General features: G+C 48.9%; 1 long non-coding RNA gene across 3 annotated transcripts in view; it reads left to right on the top strand.

Annotated features, from left to right (window-relative positions):
* The window catches only part of LOC131818470 (uncharacterized), a 14,308-nt gene extending 7,500 nt beyond the window's left edge, over positions 1–6,808 (top strand). For 2 of the 3 annotated variants that reach the window (XR_009348839.1, XR_009348837.1), the window contains exons 3-4: positions 1,986–2,121; positions 3,044–6,808. This is a non-coding gene — a long non-coding RNA (uncharacterized LOC131818470). The remainder of the gene's footprint in view (positions 1–1,985; positions 2,122–3,043) is intronic. The other variant, XR_009348838.1, reaches the window with a different exon arrangement.
* Positions 6,809–7,112: the final 304 nt, after the last annotated feature.

Below are 7,112 nucleotides of genomic sequence, written 5' to 3'. Positions count from 1 at the left end.
CAGCCAAGTTCACGGTTTTTATTTATTTATTTTAAAGAATTTATTTATTTATTTGACACAGAGAGGGAGCACAAGCAGGGGGAGCAGGGAGCCCCACGTGGGCCTTGATCCCAGGGCCCCCTCTTCGGGGGAGGAGCTGCTTCGGCTCCAGAGGTAGAAAATCTGTGTTCAAATCCTGCCTCTGGGCTTTGGCACGATGAAAACATGTTTGAAACTAGGTAGTGCTGATAGTCAGTGTGAATGTCTTCAATGTCCCTGGATCGCACTCTTTAGAATGATTAAAATAGGGGTGCCTGGGTGACTCAGTTGATATAAGTTGGCTCTCTCTCTCTCTCCTACCATGACCCCACCTGAAGACAGACACTCAACCGCCTGAGCCGCCCAGGCGACCCCAAGGTTACGGTCCTTACAGGAAGTCTTTGCACTCTGACCCATTTGCCAGTGGGTGTGGAAATGGGCACAGCCTTCGTGGAGAGAACTTAGGCAACAATCATTAAGGTTATGACTCCCACACCTTTTGCTTTGTTCAAAGAACACAGAAGTTCTTTGGGGTTTTATTACACGGCTGTGGTCACATGCTGGAAATCACTGATGTTGTTTGTGCCAGCAAAATACAGGAAACCTGCTTTTCTCCATTAGGAGGAGGACAGTAGAATACCTAACCATCCCATCCACGCAAGGGAACCCTACCCAGCTTTAGGGGGGAGGGGAGCCAAATCTCTATGCATTACAACCATGTTGGTGAATGCTTCACCACCAGCTCTTTGTGGGAAGAAACAGCCCTGAGTTGTCAGGGTCGATGGGTTACCTACTCCCACCATTGCACATTTCAAGCCACTGGTTGACATTGCTGAATTGTGACATCGTTGAATGCAGAATTCAGAAAAAAAAAGAAAAGAAAAGAAAAGAAAAGAAACAGCCCACTGGTAGGTTGTGTTTCTACCAGGTAGACACAGTAGGTAGGTGTAGGGAGCCCCTGGAGCAGAGACAGCAGTTAAAATGTAGTACAATCATTAGGAAGTGGTAAATGTTGACTACTTATTATCTTTGTGTTTCATACCATTTATTTCTCTGTAAATGTATATAATTTAATTTTTGGTAATAGCTGTGTGTGACAACTGGCTTGCAAAATTCCCGAAAGTTTAGCCATCGGCTCTCCCGAATCACTACACGCCGGTCCCAGCACACCACTGAGACATCTCAGAGACATTTCCCAGAGGAGAAAGCAAAAGTCAACTTGAGGACACGTCCTCTGAGAGCAAATCTTGGCCCCGCTTGTCTCTTGCATTCCTCTTCCGCTTTGCAGCTCCTTCCTGGATCTAGAACACTTCAGACTCACTCTGACCTCAGGGCCTTTGCACTTGCTATTCCGCCTGCTGTTTGCACCCATGTTCCCAGACAGCCATGTGACTCACTTCCTTACCTTCTTTGGGCCTTTGCTCAAACATTCCCCTTTACTGGGGCCTTCTCTGACTGTTTTGTAAAAAAAAAAAAAATAGAAACCTGCTTCCCCAATATTCTGCCTTCTTTGCCTGCCTTATTTTTTGTTATTGTTTTTACGATTTCTTAAAATTTATTATCAGAGAGATAGAGAGCACAAGCAGGGAGAGCAGCAGGCAGAGAGAGAAGCAGGCTTCCCACTGAGCAAGGAGTCCGATGTGGGACTTGATCCCAGGACCCTGGGATCATGACCCAAGCCAAAGGCAGACGCTTAACCAACTAAGCCACCCAGACATCCCACCTGCTTTATGTCTTATCAAAAGCACTTACCGTGCCATCTCACCTACTGTATAAGGTCAAAATGTACTTAGTTCATTTATCTACTGTCTCCCCCCACTAGAATGTCATCTCCAAGAAGGCTGAGAATTTTGTCTATTTTCTTTGCTGCTGTATCCCCCAGTGCCCAGAACAGTGCCCAACCACAGTAAGTGCTCAATAAACATGTGTTGAATAAATGAATGTACTCTTTTTTTTTTTTTTTTAAGTAGGCTTTACACCCAATGTGGGGCTTGAACTCACAATCCTGAGATCAAGAGTTGCACGCTCCACGGGCTGAGTCGACCCGGCGTCCCTAACTGTACTTAAATTGGAAAAAAAAAGAAAGAAAGAAAGAAGAAAAAGGTACAAACCTGAAAAGCACTTTGCCATCTGCGCTTACATGTGACAGACTATCTCTGGAGAAAACCCAAGAAACTGGTGGGGCCCTGGGGAGGACAGGGGGACGGGAGAAGGGAAGGCTCTCACTGAGTCCTCTCCTGTACTTTTAGAAATCTCTGCCATGTGCCCTTAATTACCTATTAACATTTTTCAAGTGTTCTATAAAAAGGACTGCCCAGGGCTGCTGTGGGGAGCAGGGCTGGAGGAGGCTGAGGCAGTGACCCGAGAGCAAGGACTGGCCAGGGCTGCCAAGCCATCGTAGCCGGTTCCAGAAGGTCCCGCCATGGAATGTTCTGCACGAAGCCCTTAGAGGCTCTGGGAGGCGAGGCCTGTCCCTCAGACCCAGCCCTCTGGCCTGGTCTCACCCAGCCACCCACGGGGTCTCCCAAAAAGGCACCTTTGGCCACCTCCAGCCCTACACAAAAGGGTCATGATATGGTCTGGCCACCTCGGGCTGTGCAGCGAACCAAAGCTCTGGACGCTTCCTACCCAGTCTAGAAGGTTAGGAGCAGACTCACCTCCCTCCCCCCTCCCCTGTATCGCTCCCTCTCTAACTTCCCTCCCTCCTCAGTCCTCTGCTCTTTCTTCCAGCCACAAACAACCTCCCCCTGGGGGCCTCTGAAACACCAGCTTCCTCTCTGCTCATGCTGTTCCCTCTCCCTTCTCCCACCTCTTCACCAGACTGAGATTTATTCCGGAGATATTGGCTCCTTCCTTCACATGACAAAGGTTTGACATCCATCAATTTTGAGGGGCTGAGGAGGGTGCCTGCCAGGGATTAGGGAGCCAGAACTGAGGACAGGGGGCATCCTAGGTGACCAGGCAGAAAATAAAGGAGACAACAGAAAGTACAAATGGGACTTTTTTTTTTTTTTTTTTTTTTAAGTTCAATGCTGCAAGAATAACTGGCCTACGGTCTGACTGAGAAGGAGCCCTCCAGGTGAGGAAGGGAGAAGAGAAAATCAGGCAGAAGGAACAGCAAGTACAATGGCTCAGAGGCTTGGAAATGAGCTCCAAGAATTCGAGAATCAGAAAGAAGGCCAGCGCAGCAGGATTTAAGGGGATGAGGGAAGGTGTCATCAGATGCTGCCGAAAAGATAAGTGTCTGTGTGTTGTAGACTGTAAGGAGCTTGGTACCCCCTCCTCCAGGAAGCCCTCTTTGACTGCCTCAAGTGCCTCCCCTCCTAACCCTGTTCACTCTAGGGTTGTCACTCTCTAGTCACTGGCCCAACTCCTGCAATGCCCTGTGAGGACAGGGCCGGCCGGTCACCACTGTGTCCCCAACACTGCCCAGCACATGGCCGGGTACACAGCAGATACTTGGTACATGCCTTAGAAAGCTCTTCTTCTCTGCCTCCCTGACTCCCCTCAGCCTCACCCCTTCCTGACTCTGCCCTGCATTCCTGAGCTCTCCATATGGCTACTTTCTTTCATCCCATCCTCAAAAGCTCCGCTGGGGAGGATTCCCAGCTCCAGTCCCTCTCATGCTGCAGGCCCAGAGGTGAAGGCTCTGAAGTGGTCAGATCAAACACTTCCAGGGCTGGGCTTGGGCCGGGCCAGCGTGGGGAGGCTCAGAGGAGAGGGAGGTTCCCAGGCGTGGGTGTTCCGAGGGAGGAGAAGGAAGGGGGGATGGGCAGGGCACGCCTCCATCATCATGACATGACTGTCAGTTGCTCATTCATTTTGTGCCAGATGCTGGGCTAATCTTTTTTTATTTTTTATTTTTTAATTTATTTGACAGATAGACAGCAAGAGAGGGAACACAAGCAGGGGGAGGGGGAGAGGGAGAAGCAGGCTTCCTGCAGAGCGGGGAGCCCAACATGGGGCTCCATCCCAGGACCCTGGGATCATGACCGGAGCTAAAGACAGACACTTAACAATTGAGCCACCCAGGCGCCCCAGGCTAATCTTTAAAAATAATGTAATGTACTGGGGCACCTGGGTGGCTCAGTGGGTTAAAGCCTCCGCCTTAGGCTCAGGTCATGATCCCAGGGTCCTGGGATCCAGCCCCGCACTGGGCTCTCTGCTCGGCGAGGAGCCTGCTTCCTCCTCTCTCTCTGCCTGCCTCTCTGCCTATTTGTGATCTCTGTCTGTCAAATAAATAAAATCTTAAAACTAATAATAATAATAATAATACAATGTATTAATTTAAGTGGGTAAGATGTAGTCAGAATGCATGAATCAGAAGACTCAAAAGGCCTGTAGGGAAAATAAGTATTTCTATTTTGCAGTTTTGTTTTTACAGATTTATTTATTTGAGAGTGGGGGAAAGGCAGAGGGAGGGAGAGAGAATCTCAAGCAGATTCCCTGCTGAGTGCGGAGCCCAGTGGGGGACTCGATCTCATGACCCTGAGATCATAACCTGAGCTGCAATCAAGTGTCAGACTCTTAACCAACTGAGCCACCCAGATGCCCCTCTATTTTACAATTTTCAAAGGGTTGAAGACAGCACCTGTCATGTTGGGTGTGGGTAGCTCCCATTTTTAAACAATGTGTTTCTGCTACCCACCCAGTTCCTCCTCCTGAAGGCAGCTCTTATTACCAGTTTCACTTGAGATATTTGTTTTTTTAAAGATTTTATTTATTTATTTGACAGACAGAGATCACAAGCAGGCAGAGAGGCAGGCAGAGGGTTGGGGGGGAAGCAGGCTCCTTGCTGAGCAGAAGCCCGATGTGGGGCTCCATCCCAGGACCCTGGGACCATGACCTGAGCCGAAGGCAGAGGCTTTAACCCACTGAGCCACCCAGGCGCCGCTCACTTGAGATACTTGTTTAAAAAAAATATTCACTAGGCACCTACTATGTGCCAGGCATGGTTGTAAGGACTAAGGCTATAAGGGTGAGTGACAGAGGGGGCTGGAGAGACTCAGTATGTTTTATAGGAAGGTCAAAGAAGATCAAACAGCTGTCTTGTGTGCTGGTAGACACAAGAGTCCTAGGTGTCAGAGGAGTCCTAGGTGTCAGAGGAGAAACAGAGGAGAGAGATGAGAATGGCTAGAATGTTGTCCATCCTGAGGCAAGACCGGAAGGTCTCCAGGCTTAAGAGTGTAGCCCATCACCAGCAAGAAAGGTGTGTTTTCCCATGCAGCCACAACAATCTCTCCCATCCTGTATGCTCTCACAGTGTGACCTTGACGTTCCTCCCACTGAGTGTGTTCTCTGCAAGGGTGTGTTCCCTCCCCCTTGAACCTGGGCGAAACCTTGCGGCTATGTGAACCCATGAAGCACAGAGGAGGGGAGGCTGCCAAGGCTCATGGTCAAGTGCCAGGCACTTCCCACCTGCTTTTAGGGCATTCGCTCTTGGAACCCAGCCACCATGGTCTGAGGCAGGCCAAGTAGCCCACCCAGAGAGGTCCCATGAAGGTACTCTGGCTGAGGTCCCAGCCAGCAACTGCCACCACCAGCTGCTAAACAGGAGTGACAACTCCTCCAGCTGATTCCAGCTACTAGATGGGAGTCGCACCCCTCCCCGCTCCCCCACAGAGGCTCCCATTCTGCAACTCTCACCAGTGGAGGCCCCAGACATCAGGGAGCAGAGACAAGCTGTCCTTGCTGTGCTTCATTCAAATGCCTGCCCTACAGAATCCATGGAATACAGGGGTGTTGAACGGTGCTAAGCTTGGGGGTTGTTGGTTACGCAGCAGTGGTGGATAACTGGTATACCAAGGAATAGGAGGAAAGAGGTAGATGGTAGTAGGAGTCTGCAGAAGTTTTCTTCTAGTGGGTTCTCTTCTCTCAGTGACATAGGAAGAAAAGTCCCCGTTGAGAGTAGGCAAGAAGGGAGGAGAGGTAGGAGTTTGCATTGTCTAGGAAACAGCTCGAGTCCATCCACGAATGAACGCATAAACCAATTGTGGTATATCCACACAATGGAACATTCTTCGGGCTTCATCCTTCCATGCCTCCATAAAGCTGGTGTGAATGTCCCAGGGGATGCTCTCAGAGTCCAGGAGCATGAAGAGTGTCATCAGGAGAGGCACCTGCCAAGTTCTTATTAGGCCATGCTCCAGAGTCATTTTCCAGTTTCTAATTGCGATGATGAAGCTTGATTACACGGAAATCACTGGTGATCATGGAGCTGCGGAAATTGCTGCAAAACTTACAGACCCATCTCATTAGTTTGGTTTCATCGCACTGATAACCGCAGCTGGCATCGCGGACCCAAAGGAAGTAGAACAAAAACACGCAGGAAGGAAGATTCTGGCAGCTTTTTCCTAGACATGGAATACTTACATACAAATAAAATACCTCAATGGGGGAAAAAATGAAATGAAATTCTGACCCACACTATGACATGGAGGAACCTGGAAAACATTATGCTAAGTGAAAGAAGTGAGACACAGAGGATAAATATTGTAGGGTCCCATGTCTATGAGCTATCCAGAACAGACAAATCAGTAGAGACCAAAAGATAGTGGGGATAGTTGCATAACATGCTGAACGTGCTTAAAGACTGAATTGGGGGCGCCTGGGTGGTTCAGTGGGTTGGGCCTCTGCCTTTGGCTCAGGTCATGATCTCAGGGTCCTGGGATCAAGCCCTGCATTGGGCTCTCTGCTCAGCGAGGAGCCTACTACCTCCTCTCTCTGACTTCTTGTGATCTCTGTCAAGTAAATAAATAAAATCTTAAAAAAAAAAAAAAAGACTGAATTTAACACTTTTCAATGGTTAAAATGATAATTTTGTTATGCTTTTTTTTTTTTTTTTTTTTTTAAGTTCTGTCCCCAACATGGGGCTTGAACTCACGATCTGGAGATTAAAAGTTGCATGCTCTGGGCACCTGGGTGGCTCAGTGGGTTAAGCCCCTGCTTTTGGGGCTCATGATCCCAGAATCCTGGGATCGAGCCCCACATCGGGCTCTCTGCTCGTCAGGGAGCCTGCTTCCTCCTCTCTCTCTGCCTGCCTCTCTGCCTACTTGTGATCTCTGTCAAATAAATAAATAAGATCCAAAAAAAAA

This window comes from Mustela lutreola, chromosome 16, assembly GCF_030435805.1.
Source record: "Mustela lutreola isolate mMusLut2 chromosome 16, mMusLut2.pri, whole genome shotgun sequence".
Taxonomy (NCBI): Eukaryota; Metazoa; Chordata; class Mammalia; order Carnivora; family Mustelidae; genus Mustela; species Mustela lutreola.
This window is presented reverse-complemented; position numbering and strand designations above follow the sequence as displayed.